Source organism: Canis aureus, chromosome 10 (assembly GCF_053574225.1).
Source record: "Canis aureus isolate CA01 chromosome 10, VMU_Caureus_v.1.0, whole genome shotgun sequence".
Taxonomy (NCBI): domain Eukaryota; kingdom Metazoa; phylum Chordata; class Mammalia; order Carnivora; family Canidae; genus Canis; species Canis aureus.
In genome coordinates, this window is record NC_135620.1 from 58,198,976 (window position 1) to 58,214,081 (window position 15,106).

At 40.7% G+C, this 15,106-nt stretch overlaps 1 long non-coding RNA gene across 1 annotated transcript; it reads left to right on the plus strand.

Annotated features, from left to right (window-relative positions):
• Positions 1 to 2,061: 2,061 nt before the first annotated feature.
• Positions 2,062 to 13,164, plus strand: LOC144322529 (uncharacterized). Its single transcript, XR_013388158.1, has 4 exons — positions 2,062 to 2,282; positions 11,499 to 11,612; positions 12,619 to 12,846; positions 12,964 to 13,164. It is a non-coding gene; the product is annotated as an uncharacterized LOC144322529 (long non-coding RNA).
• The last annotated feature ends 1,942 nt before the right edge of the window (positions 13,165 to 15,106 follow it).

Genomic DNA, 15,106 nt, shown 5'->3' on the forward strand with positions numbered 1-15,106 from the left:
AGTCACAGGGAGATCTGTTTGCAGCATGTGTAGGACACAGGTGGGATGGAGGTGGGCACGTCCAAAGAGCAGAGACAAGCCAGCGTGGCAGGTGAGATGGAGGTGGCCTCGGAGCAGGAGACAGTGGCTGGATGGTGATCGATTACTCATGTCTGCTATGGGCACGGGAGGGAAGAGGGTGCTAATGTGTGCTCCCTACATGCCATCCCTGGTCTAAATGATATTCCCAGTAATGGGAATATCGTTCCCAGCAATGATATTCCAGGAGTCTGCTGGCAAAAGCTCCTTCCCAGTACAGGGGGTGGCTCCACTTGGGTGAATGGGGGAGGGTCCCATGCAGAAGGAGGGGTGACATTTGAACTGGTCTTTCAAAAATGCTCATTGCCATACCAGGGCGGGGGGGGGGGGGTGTCACATGCCCCTTTCTGTGGCATCTGGTTTTGTCCTGTCTGTCTGCAGTGTACTTCTTCAGCAACTTAGGCAAGATCTAGTCTGTTTTCCATCAGGAGGCCTGTCCGCGGAGGCAGAGAAACTGGATCCAAGCCCGTGCTCTGCTGTTTGGTGACCATGTGACTTGGCCCCCTGGCTTTAGCTTTTTTTGGAGCCACAGTTCCCTCATCTCTAAAATGGAACAGTAATAAAATTTACCCCTCAGAGTACTGTGGGAAATTTAAAAGATAAATGAGCACATAGGGGTTTATAAAATGTGATGTCAGTATTTTAATATTTATAATTTATATATTCGCTATATTTATACTATGAAATAGTGCTATGTTTTACAAATTGTTATTCTCCTTTGGAGGAAGAGGCCTCCTGACACCCACCCCTCAAAAAGAATTTGATGTTTTTCCTTGAGTGTAAATTGTCACAGCTTTTGTGGGAAGTAATTAGCAGTATGCAGTATGCGATGGCCTAAAAAAAATGTTTTTTTTTTTTTTTTTTTGTCCAGGAATTCTACTTCTTAGAATTTAACAAAAAGAACTAAGTGGACTTCTGCTTCTGGCTCTGATGGAGTAGCTTGAAGCAGCCTGCTGCTCCTGCTAAGGACTAGAAATGCTGAACAGGATACAAAAGAAAAGTTGTGGATATTCACCAAATAGAATAATATGCAGCAATGGAAACGAATGAAGGACTGCAAGGAGCAGAAACATGAATGGATCGGACAAACGTAATGCTAGGCCAAAGGAGCCAGACGCAAGGTCTGTACAATTTTGTAATTGAATTTTATATAAAATTCAAATATAAACTTATATATAGATAATATATAAATATATATCTAAGATATAAATGTACATAAGATGTACAAATACAAAAATATAAGTAAACATATAAATATATACTTATATAATAGAAATAAGGAAACATAAATATATGTTTTATATACTATATAAATACAACTTATAAATATGGTATTATATAAATATTTGCATTTATATGAAATTCAGTCTCTTGGTGTTAAAGATTAGGGTAATGTTACCTGGGAGGAGGTGTCGTGATGGGATATGGGACCCAAGAGGAGTAGGGGTTCTGGTGATCTTCTATTTCTTGATGTGGGCAGTGGTTCTCTGGGGTATTTGCTTTGTGAAAAGTCATTAAGCTATACACCTTTGATTTATGTGCCTTTCTATATGTATGGTTCACCTTAATGAAGAAAAAACTTAATAAAAAAAAGAAATAATTAGGTATATAGACAAAGATGTGTGAATAAAGATGTTTATTGCAACACCACATATAACAGTGAAAATAGAAATAATATAGCAGTCCAAAATGGGAAATGCTTCTTTAAAAATGTGGTAGTGATACTGTCTTTATTAATGATGCTTTCAAAGAATCTTTAACCACGTGGGAGCATTTTGATGATAGGGTGTTCATGGGGTAAAGTACTGTGAACATTGGCCGGAAACCTTCCTAGCCCTAGAGGGTGAAGGGGGGTGGGAGAGGCTGAGTGTGGGGTGAATCCCCTTCTGCTCTGCCTCTGCTTTTCCCAGATTCAAGGGCAGGTAAACAGATTTCATGTCCTGATCTGTCATAAAAAGCTCCCTCATCTCCTAGCAACTCCCTTGGAATCTCTACAGTCTTTGAGACCCCAGGCAGGGAAGGGGCCTGTCCTCCCTCCAGGGTCACTTCCTTTCCTCAGTGGGGCTCTCAGTCTGAGCCATCTGGTCTGCACAGCTCCTCCCAAAGGACCCTCAGACTCAGTCCAGATGTGAGGCATGGGGAAGAAGGGACACGTTTTCCTACCTGCCCCATAGTTTAACAGAACTGCTCCTGCCCACAAAGTTGTGAGTGCTGCGTGTCATTAGTCAAGGTTTTTTAGCAACTTTCTCCACCCCTCTCATCGCTTGGCTGCCCACCAGACCAGTCTTGGCTGTACCCCAGACCAGTCGTTTTGGGTTTAGAGTGCCTGCCCCCCATAAGTACACAAAGAAGCGGGAGAGGTTTTGCCATCATCATGTGCAGGAGCCTGATTCTATTCCCATTCAAGCTGCCTTCCGCCTCCATCTTCCTCCCTAAACAATGGGAGTGGGGAGGGGGGATGCTTTCCAAATTTTCTACAATGGGCTTTTATTACTTTTATTATAAAAATTATTAAATGATGTTCTTTATCTCTAGGAGTGCTCTAGAGCAGTGCTTCTGGAATGTTAATGTGCTTTGCCTAGTAATCACCTGGGGAGTTTGTGCAGATTGTGATTCAGTAGGGCTGGGGTGGAGTGGGGGTGATGCTGCATCTCCAGATGATGCTGCAGATCCGCACCCGCTCTGGCTCTGAAGAACGAAGTGGTTAGAGGATAGTTGGGGAACGGGTGCAAGCTGTGACCTGTCGCCTTTTCACTGCTCCCCCTGACCCCCATGTTTCACAGGTCTTCACATTTTGCTGAACGTTCAGTGTAATGAATGATGGCTTAATAAGAAGTTTCCAAGAAAGTTGGAATCTACATAGGTACCTGGGCTAACCAAAGCACTGTGGAGTTTAGTCCTTTAGAGGACAGGTTCTCAGATTTGAGCTCCCTTACTCCTCAAGCAAATACAACATGGTGAACTCACAGCAAGGGCCAAGTCAAGAGGCCAGGGACTTAGACATAAGCCAAGAGGCCAGGTCTTTAGCCCCAGCTATGCCTGTGACTCAGTTTCCCCCAGTTTAGTATAAAGTGTGGGTAAAGGATGATTTTCATGATCCTGTGAAAGAGTTGTCATGGAATTAGGGAGTACTCAGTCACCGAGTCCTCATTGGAGGCTGGAGGGCCACTTACTGGGGTGTCATAAAGGGGATTTGAGCATCAGAGGGGAAGGTGGTAGAGAGACCTGGAATATCCTGACAATAGCGAGTCTCGACTAGCTTTCCCTTCCCAGTTCTATTTCAGATCAAGTCTGTATTATGTCTTCTTGGAAAGGGGAGTAGGAAAATTTCAGAGCTACATTTGTGAACTATTTGTTTTATTATTTGAAATTGCAGAATCAAGCAGTGGTTGGAAAGGATACTTTAAGACCCCTAGTCCCACCGCTCCTGTGAGGCGCTCTGTGGGAGCCCTGGAGCTGTGGTGGGAGGGGGCTCCCAGATTCGCAGGGGACCAGAGCTTCTGTGATGCACTCTGGAGCCTCCTGGTGGGGGTGGGAGGGCAGCTGGCTCTGGTTGTCTGGACTGCAGACACCTCCAGGGACAGGGGATGACCCCAGGCAGCCTTTTCACCACTAGATGGGCCTGATTGTTCATGAATTCTCTCAGGTGAGCAGAAATCTGACTCCCGGTGGCCTTCATCCATTGACCCGAGGTCTAATGCAGGTGTTTCCAAACTTCCCTGATGACAAGAATCACTAGGGAGGTTTATTTAAAATTGAACCCAACTCCAACCCTCACAAAACAGATTCCCAAGCCCTTCCTGGAGATTCTGATTCACTGGGGTTTGGAATTTTTTTTTTTTTGTTTCAATAGCCATACTTCCTTCAGGCATATGAAATCAGTGAGGGAGGCATTTGGATACAAAAACTCATTCCTTTGATGCAAGGAGAAAAATCCATTACTGAAAATGGCACATATAGGCTGACTTCTTTATTTGATATTTATCATATGAGCTGGTAGGTGATAAGTTGTTCTCATCTGAGCTTAAATATGAATCCTTCTAAATGTTTTAAAATGCCTCCTTCTTTGTGATTGTGAGAAAGATAAATGAGGCTGTCTTAAGGCAGATAAAACTGAACAAAGGATTGACAAAGAAAATATAATACGAAAATAACCACTAATGTAATTAGTAGTAGCAAAATCGAATCAATGTCCAATATTCAGGTGAGTTGGTTAAGTTTGTTAGTCAGACCTATGAGAAGAACTAGAAAGATGCCTGTGTCCTGCAACGCAGTACTTTCCTTCCTAGAATTTTAAAAGAAATCACTAAATAGAAGGTAAGGAAGCCTTATGCACCAAGATGCTCATCGAAGCATTATTTATAATTCCAATAAAATTCTGAACAAGTTCAGTGTTCAACAACAGAATATTAAGCAAATTTAGGTATAACCATGAATGAACTATTATACGGCAATTGAAGTGATCAGAAAATCTGTATATCAATATGTATAGATGCTTATTATGTTCAGTGTAGGTAGAATAAGAATTTGGTCCGTGTACACTTTTTTTTCTTGGTCTCTGGCTGAGGATTAGAAAATGACATGGGGAAAGCACACTTCAGTTAAATAATTATTTGCTAAATAAATTATATTTAAAATAGTGTCATTGGGGTGCCTGCGTGGCTCAGTTGGTTAAGCTACTAACTCTTGGTTTCAGCTCGGGGCATGATCTCAAGGTCATGAGATATAGCCCCGTGTCTGGCTCCACCCTTAGCACAGAATCTGCTTGGGGCTCTCTCTCCCTCTCCCTCTGCCCCTTCCCCCTGCTATCTCTCTCTCTTCCTAAAATTAATAGATAAATCTTTAAAAAACATAAAATAGTGTCGCTAGTATAATATTGTGACTATAAAGCCAATGGACAACTCCATTTAGAAGAAGTAGAGGGTAAGGCCTGGATAAATATCCATTGAAACCAAGGACCCTAAGATCTTTGAGGTGTCGAGGGAGGACCTTAGGGTCAGCTGGTTCAACTTGCCAAGCTTTGTAAGGTTGCTTATTTTAGTAACCTTGACAAATCCTCCTTGACTTCTGCAACTGGTAAGCAGCCCAAGAAGTTTTCCTCAAAGTTCGCGTCTACCTTTGGGAGACATCCAACGTGGTGGGGAGGGTGTGGGGAGAGGCAGATGCTCAAAAGAGCAACTAGGAAAGCCAGACTTCCCATCTCAAATTTTGTTTTTTTCAGACCAAAATTCTTTTGTTCAGAACAGATTGGCACCAACGTCTCAAAATTTGCATAGGAGAACAAAGATTCATGTTTGAGTAAAAACAATGAGAATAGCACAGCTTGTGTCTCAAAGGTTCCTCCTGCCCCCATCCTACCGCTCAGATTCTCTATTTCTAGTCTGTTAGGGGCAGAGAAGCCCAGTGAGTCAGATGAGGAGCAACTTCACTGAGGTGAGGACCTCTGGAATCTAGGGTGAACCCCAGGGTGAGGAGCCTCAGAGAGCCGCTCTGGGGGCTGGTGCAGGGGCTTCAGATGCCCTCATTTCTGGGGTAGGGACAATGCTCCTGAGCATTAAGTTTCCCAGGATAGATCCTGAATAAATGTGGTAGCACTGGTTATTTTGGAATGAGCGGGACTTACGTAGAAAGAGCATGTATTTTAGAGTCAGAAAGCCTGTATCCAGTCTTTGCTGCCTCTTAGTAGTGATGAAGTTTTGGGCAATTACATTCCCTTTCTGGGCCTCAGTTTCCTAACTGATGAAATAGAAAAATAATCCCTGTGTCGTACAACCGACAGGGCTGGTGTAAAGATCCTTTAAATAATAAATTGGAAGTACTTGATAACCGCAAAATATTATGCCCGCTAATTATTTTAATACGTAATAATGGTTACAGAGGCATTGCAATTCTGAATTTTATTTTGGGGTCCTAAGTATTGAGTCCCACAGGCTCGTGATTATTTAAGGGCTGATTTATGAGCTGCCATGTATTGAGTTTGGTATAAATTAAATTTTTTCCCCATCTGTGCTCGTGCAGCTGGGGTTGCAGGTGGGGGTGGTAAGCCAGGCAGTCAAAGTATCTGAGAAAGGCACCTGCCCTGAGAAAGCCAGACCAGATACCTTAGTCCTTGCTTATTCAGAATCCTTGAGTTATGTATAAAGAGGGTATGCAGGCCAATGTCATCATGATAGGAAGGCATCTTGATGTCCCTTGTGAGAGTGATGAATGGTGGAGGTGTTGGAGATGGCTCAGATTGCCCACTGACCAGTGACACTGAAGCAGAGCCACCCAGCACCCAGGGGACACACAGTGACCAAGAAGTGGGCACCTTCCATGTGCGCCCTCTCCACACTATTTGTATCCCTTCCTTCCTTTCTTCCTCTCCCCAGGTCTGAATCTCAAGGTCAGGGACCCTAAACCCTGAGAGATGAGAATCAGCATTTCATTCCTCCGTCTTCCCTTTTGTCCTGTCCTCCCATCACACAGTAATAGTGATGATGCCTAGTGCACGTTTCCAGACATTACTCAAATGATATAATAATTCAAATGTTTTTTTGGTAGAAGAGCCAAATGACAGATGTGATATATAAGGAGAGTGGAGCTCTCTTTTCCCCGCTCCTCCCCACCCTAGAGGAAGCGTGGTATACACTCTTCTCTCCTCTTGATGCATTTACACTCGTATACATATTAATCACGTATCATTTTTGTTGCTTGCTTTTCCCACTAAGTAATATATTTTGGAGATCTTCCTGTTGCCATATCTCTACTGCACTCTGCTTTTTGAGCAAGGGATTTTCTACCATAATTTACTTACCTATTCTCCTTCTTATTAATAGTAAATTAGGTTTTTGGTGTTTTGCTACTGTACACAATCCCATGATGAGCATTCTTGGATCTATGTACATAAATTTGAACAATGAGTTGCGTGGGGGCACACAAACAACTGTTTTTTTCTGGAAAGAGCTTGAGGAGGGGAATAGCTGGGTCATTTGATATGTACATTTGAAATTTTGATGGATGTTCTCAAAAGGCCTTCATCAAGTGCCTTCATCAGTTTATACATATAGTGTATATGAGAATGTCTGTTTCTCCACATTTTTACCAACTAATCTTTTTATTTTGCATTAAATAATTCTCTTTTCTCTCACTAATACAGCTCTTTATGACTACTGTGTGTGAATTATTAATTTTCCGTAAATTCCCTTTTATTTCCTTTACAAATTTTTATAATTGACTTGTCTTTTTCTTTTTGCTTTGTTAGAAACTCTTTACGTTCTGGGTAGTAATCCTTTATCTAAGTGTGCACTTTAATTTTTTCCCAAAAGGATAGCTAATTGGTCCAGTCTCACTTGTGGATTAGTCTGTTGTTTCTCTACTAATTTGAACTATCAACTTGATGGTATACTTGATTTTCATAAACACTTGAGTTTGGTGCTGGGTTTATTATTTTGTCTCGTTGATCTATTTCTTAATATCTGCACCAATACTTGACCATTTTACTACAAAAGCTTACTGTGTGTTTTGACATCTGGTAGGATAAGACCCGAATAAGAAATGCTGTTGAATGTAGAAATTGCATTGATAAATAAATATGGGGGGAAAATGGTGTATTTTCAATACTAAATCTCTCCAATCAGGTTTACAACTTCATTTATCTAGGTTCTTAAGTTATTTTATCTTCAAATAGATCTTGCATACTTAAAAATTATATTTGTGGGTTTTGTATAAATTGAATTCTTTTAAAAATTATTATTCTGCTAATTCTAGTATATTGGGAAGCCATTGGATTAAGTATATAGATGGGTTTCTCTATAGTTTTGAATTTTCTTACTAATTCTGATAGTTTTCTTTTGGTTCCCTTGGATTTTTTTTAGGTGGGCAGTCATATTATCTGCAAAAAGTAAAAGGATTTGTTGTTGTTGTTGTTGTTGTTGTTGTTGTTTTTCCTTTCTAGGATTTAAGTCTATTCTCCTTGCCTTTTTGACTTCCTGGGCAATAATAACTAGTATCAATGACTCCAATTGGTTCTGTCTTGTGCTCATCTTTAGTGGGAATGCTTCTGAGACCCCATCACTGAGCATTTAATTACAGATGATTCCTGATTGATACTTTTTTTTCTGTTGCTGAACTTCCATTCCATTTCTGACTCACCAAGATTTTAAAAAATTAATTCTGAATGCAGAATTTTATTGAATGCTTCTTATATTTATTGAGATCATTAATATTACTTCAACTTTGTGGTGGATGACATGATGAATTTCTCTAATGTTGAGTTGTCCTTTGCCCCTTGGATCTGCTCTCCTTGGACACAATGTATTCTTTAATACACCCTTGGATTTGATTTTTTAAATATTTATAATGTAAAATGTTTGCTTCTATATTCCCAAGTGACAATTGGCCATGCTTTTCTATGGTTCATACTCTCCTTATTCTCATCTCTACTACTACTCTATTGTTAACTGTTTTCTATGGCCACTCCAGCTTTTGTACTCTTCTTAAGACACTTCAAGGCCAATATACTCCCTGTTTCCTCAGACCCAGTTGTCTTCCCCAAGAGGTTTGTGCGGCTGGGTGTTGGATGCTTATTAACACTCAGACACCTGGCCAGATATCGCCACCTTATCTAAACTAGCCACCCCCTCTACCCCTTTAGCCAGTTTTATGTCCTAAGTGCCATTTCTATCAGAAAGTGTATTATTTACCAATTTGTTTCCTTGTTTATTATCTGTTTTTTTCCTACTAAGCTGTCACCCCATGAAAACAGGTCCCTATCCTGCCTAAGCATGCCACATGTCACAGAATAGATGCTCAGAAAGCAGTTATTGAATGGAGACATGTTTTTGTTTTTGTTTTCCAGACAAGGGGCCTGGGAGACAGTATTTCTCAGTCTCTAGCTTGGGAACATGTTGAATTTTGTCTTCTTCGTTGCATGTGAGTTGGTTGGCACAGGATTCTAATATTTAAGTGCCAGCCCTGGCACATGCAAAATGGAGACAATGAAGGTACTAGTGTCATGGAGTTTTTATGGGCACTAAATGAGAAATGTATACAAAGTACTTCTCAGGAAATGCTTGCTATTATTGCTAGTCCCTCACACAACATGGAGGGGCCTCCCTGAATCTCAGTTGCTCCTCAGTGTCTGAGGCAGATGGTAATTCCTGCCCTGCTTAATCATAGGGTGATATGAGGATCAAAAGACAGCATGGCATTTGACAACAGTAACGTGTCATGAGAATATTGTGATTCTGTCCTGCCATGTCCAAGAAAGAGCCCCTTTAGTTAAAAGGAGCTGGGAAGCAGTGTGCCCTGTAGGCAAAGCACAGACCTGGAGCTGGACCACCCAGGGCTCAAATCTCCACTCTGGTGTTTATCAGCTGTGTGACTTTGGGCAAATCACAAGCCCCTCTGATCCTCATCTTTGTTGTTATTGCTGTTCATTCTGACAAGTGATAATAACACCTATTTCATGAGGTTACTGTGAGGATTAAATAAAAAGGATTATATAAAGACCCACTTTAGCAGTTTTTAAGGAAGTGGGTATTTAATAAATGATACCTATTAATATTATATCTGGATGAAAAGGATTGGCAAGCCATGATTTAGAACATTCTCTTTCCAATTTCCCATCATCGAAATAATCACACTTCTCACATCCTCGCTGGCAGATTTCACAGCTAGTGCATTCAGTAAAAGTTATTTATTTGAATAACAAATTCTTTGCCCATTCCCCAAACTGCACATTCGAGCAGGAGTTGTTATAGGTGGGCAGCGTAGGGTGGATGGAAGAAATGTGGTGATGGTGGTCACAGAGCTAACATGTGTGGGGTATGAGCTGTGTTCAGGTACTTTCTTATTCATCTTCATCTCACAGATAAGAAAGCAGAAACCCAGAGAGGCTAGGTAACTTGCCCAAGGCCACACACTATCAGAGGCAGAGACCAGACCTGAGATAGCAGCCTATTTTCAGGTTAGTGTTCGGGTTAGTGTTAAAATGGAACAGAGGTCTTTGGGGATAGTAGCTCTTCACTTGTAGCTTGCAGAACAATGGGAGAACTCTAGGCCTCCAGTATGTTGTTTTTCAGGGCTATAGATTACTTGCTCATAGTATGGGCTTGACTAATGCTTTTTTAATGAATGAAGAATCAATGAACAAATGCATAAACAAATGTAGTCTTCCTCTAAAGATCCCTGTAAACAAAACCATATGAGTATGCTATGAGGCCATACACTTATAAGAGTGTAAGAGTGTGCTGTGAACAAGACTATAAGGGACCACAAAGACAACCATGTCATTCACTTTAAACCCAAAACTCTAGGTAATGATCACTCTTAGCATCTATTCTTGGCATAGGTTTCCTCCTAATAATTATACTAATACATGTGGCAGGCTGGCTAACCACTCACCAAACCTAGACTGTATTTCCCAGCTTCTTTAGCATCAGAGTGTGCTATGACATGGATTCTTGCCAATGGGATATGATGAAATGATGAGTATCACTTTCTGGCTGCTGTGACTGACAGGTAGATGTGTGTGTTTTCCCTCCTTCCATTTGTCTCATCTGCTGGCTGAAGGCAGAGTGTCCAGAAACCCCAGAGGGCAAGGACAGAGCCACAATGTGGAAGGTGCCCAGGTCCCTGGAAGACTGGTCGCCAACCAGCAACACCTGTGTTGGATGTTCACAGGAGCCACACAACATTTCTTGTGTTAAGCCACTGAAATGTGGGGATTTATGACAGCTCTGAACATAATTTTACTCAAAACTCTGATTCCTTTTAAATTATCAAATCTCCTTAGAGTTTTAGGTATATAGATTGGTTTATCTTGTTGATAACTTGTGAAAGCATAAATAATTAACAAAAAGTATAAATGTAGGAAGAATGCCCTAGAAGTTCCTTCTCCCTGTCTAATGAAGGTATAGAAATAGTCCTTACAATTTACAGAGCAGTTTTACCTCATCATCTAACCCTCATAATTTAGTGGTGTATTTGTTATTAAACAGAAGAAAAGATTAAAGCCCAGTGAAGGTGTTTCCCTCGGGTCACCCAGATGGCAGTTTAGGGGCAGTGTGGGGACTCAAGCCATGTCTGCTTGGCTGTGCATCCTCTCTTCTTTTTTGTCCCAGTGCAGTAATAAATGTGCTCTCCTCCGTGGATAAATTCCTTTTCAGTAAATACGGTGTGTAAGATAGTTCTGACAAGCGCCTTGTCCTTTCCTTCTTTACACCTTTGTCTCTGCCAGGGTTTCTTTGGGATGGAGTGCCCAAGGCTTGTGATTAGAAACAGCTGCAGAAACAAGAGGAAAACATCTTCTAAAAATAAGTAGCGCCTTGGAACACAGTGTGCCAGGACTTGTAGGAGGTGGATGGGGATGTGAGATCTAGAGCGGCCACAAGGAGAGCTCTCATTCTCACACACAAGGTGACTGTTTCTGTTGTCAGCTGCTCCCAGGAGGCTCTGTGAATTTGATCTCGGGACCAGGGGCAGAAAAATTGGACTCATCCTTCCACTAAGGAATGTGAAGACTTCCTTCAGGAGTTCAAACTGCTTCTAAGGTAGGGCCTAATTAGCCCATGGAGATAATGTTATTTAATTATATGGCTGGTTCAAAAGTATTTAATGATACAGGAAAATGCTCACCAGAAAAAAAAATCAGGTCATGAAATAATAGGATGCAAAATGATATAATCAAGAATTTATTAAAATTTTATACAGTTGCACACACACTTGGCAAAAAAGACCAAAAGAGAATGTACCTCAGTGTAGCAGGAGTTATTTCTGGATGATGAGAGATTAAAGTTGAAATCTATTTACTTTTAAATTCCTTTCTGTCATTTTTAATTTTTGTAAAATAAACATGCACTATTTTTATAATCAGAAAAAAAACATTGTAATACAGAAGTAGAGGTTAGGTTTTCCTGAATTGATTTAATTTTAAGGTTTTTGCTCATTTTCAAATTACAGCTTTGTTGGGAGATAAAAGAAAATTAAATAAGCCACAGAATTTTTGCCAAAAATAATAAATTGTTATTAATGTTATAAATTATAGAATAAGTTATCAGATTAAAATGGAAAGCCAGCATAACAGGTTATTCATATAATACTCCACTTCAAATGTTCCCATTTGTTTTGAATTGCCTAGCCTGCTTCACAGAGTTCAGATAACATAGAATTTGTTTCATTTTGTTGTTGTTAGGGTTTGGGTTTGGTTTGATTTTCCTAAAAACTTATACAAACAAGCAAATCCAACCCTCCAGAGGGAAAATTAAAAAGCCAACCAGATGACCAAAGACAAGTAGACACTTTTGACAGAAAGTTAACAATTACATTTTCTAAAGTATTATTTATAAGAAAATAATCAAGTTCTTACTATAGGTAAATGAACAAAGGCCATAAGCATATTTTGCTCAATAAAAATTTAACAAATGACATAACAAATGGATGGTCACCTGACTAGTGAACAAAACCATCACAATATACACACAACTATGAGAAGTCCCAAATTCCAAGAATAGTTGTGAAACTGGTCAACTTCTGACAGCCTTGCTGGTATCTCTCTAGCGATACCCATCGAGAGACATCACTACTACTGTGACCCTTTCAGTTGTCTCCATTGGGGAAGTCAGCTGTGAAGATAACTCAGCAGAAGCAAAGGCTAAAGGAAAACAAAGACTAATTCCAGTATTTTCTCTGAGTGTAAGGAAAAAAGACCTGAAAAAAACCCAATGACTGACCGAGTAGGAATGAATGGAAAGTAAGTTCTGGCACTCCAGCTTCATGGAATGCAAGGTAATGATTTAATCACAATTATGAGGACCACATCAAACTATGAGATATATTAATCATAAGATACCAAATGTAAAAGGATATGTAATCCTATTTCTGCTATGATTGTTGTGATTTCAGGGTAAAATAATACGTGCCTATGATCAGGGATGGAAGGGAAGAGAGAATGACAGCAATTGCATCTTGGTGAGGTGATAAATGATCCTCCTCCTTTCTTAAGCCTTTAAAAATATATACATTGTTTTGAGTGTGTGTTTCAATGAAAAGAAAGAAGATTTACATTTCTGCTCATCTCCATAAATAAAAATCTTCTAAATGTGAGATCCTGTGAAATTTGAGTTGATTTAATTCTGGTTTAGAAATAAAAAAATGATTAAAAAATGACTGTGATCGGTTAATTAAACAAATATTTGTTGAGATTTGTGTTTGTTGTCTATGGCCGTGGTTTAGAAATCACCACAAACTGAGTGGCTTAAAACAACGCCTATGCATTATTTTATCGTACTGTAGGTCAAGAGTCACACAGGGGCTCCCTGGCCTAAGATCAAGGTGCCAGCAGGGCTGTGTTCTTTCTGGACTCTCTGGGGGAGAATCCGTTTCCTTGCCTTTCCCAGTATCAAGGGGCTGCCTGCACTTCTTGGCTCGTAGCCCCTTCTGCCATTTTCACAGGCAGGTTGAGTCACATTACATCACTCTGACCCTCTCCTCTGCCTCTTCTTCTACCTTTAAGCACTCATGTGACTAGACTGGGCCCACCATGATAATCTCCCTATCTCCAGGTCAGCCAACTAGAACCCTCATTGTATCTGAAACCTCAATTCTGTTTTGCCAAGTGAGGTCACCTATGAATTGTTACTCTACCCAACAGAAGGTCCTATTCAGTTCTAGAGGTGGTGCTGGCAGATGTTGGGAAAGTGGGGAGAGGGTCCAAAAATGAAGCTCATGGTTAGGAGTTGAGAGTAGCCATGTAAAAGCAGAGCCTACAATACCCCTTGGGCAGTGATTAGGGTCGTGGTAAATTAGCACACAGACACTTGCGAGGGGAACTGGGTCTCGAGGGAGGTGTGTGGTGGTCTAATATTTGGGCTGAGCCTTGGAGAAAAGGGATTTGATACAGAAAGATGGCAGAAGAAGCCAATGGTATTTCAAGTAATAGATATTGAATCAAAGCCAATGAAATAGCCATTTTCGTAAGGGAAACATAGTCAAATATTGACTTTCTAGTTCAACCTCATACATCAAAGCCAAAGGCATGGAGGCAAAAGGCAGCAGTACGTGTCACAGGAAACATTCAAAAGGCCTCTTCCACCTCCTGTCTAACTAACTTGGTCAGAACTTCTTGTTCACTTATTTGTTTTATCAGCTGTTCATACTCTTATTTTTCCTTACACAGCTTCCAAGGTGCCAGTTATGTAGTTCCGTTCCGAGAAAAGTAGCCTCTTAGCAATTTTTTATGGCTTACAGAGCTTTAGGCTTTGAGCAGAACAACTTCTGCTGTTTTGATTGGACCAGATGGAGCTGAAGGCTGCCTACCAGAGAAAACTTCTATTTGGATGCCTATGATCCAGCCCTGTCGCATGGTACCTGCTGAGGGCAGTTGAGCAGGAAAGACCAAGAGAAAGCAGACACTGTAGGGGAGAGGCGGTGGGAGGTGAAGGAGGGAGGGAAGGAGAGAGAATTGCTATTGCAGTGTCCTTCCAATATGCTTCCATTATTGAAGGTTTTCTGAGCATGTATCTGTGTCTTGAAGTCAATGAAAATAGTGTTTGGGATGTTTTATGGGGGAATCACTTGGCCTCACCAAACCTCTGAGTCTGTTGTGCCTGTAGGTTATTTTGGTTATTAAGATTTCCAAGTTGATTTGATTATCTGTGAGCTGAAGACAGTCCTTCGGGTAGCCAGGTGCTTCTCTTTTGTACCTTATCACTTGTAGCTCTTCTTTACTGATTTTCAGATAATTAAATTACCCATAGAGTTTTTTTTCCTTCTGGATAGATTCTGTATCATATCACATCATATCACTTTATTGGTCTGGACTCTCAAGGGTGAGGATGCTCTTGTACCCCCATGTCTCAAATCCAAAGAAGATAGCACCTAGCGGATGGTGATATAGCCATGGACTCAGCCTCAATAATCAACTCTCTATGGCAAAAATGGAAAGATATGGTTAGAATGAATTACAAGCCTCTGCATTCACATTTGTCGCGTTTTTTTCCTCTCCAAAAATAGAATGCTATTAAAATTCAAAGCAGAGGAGGAGTCA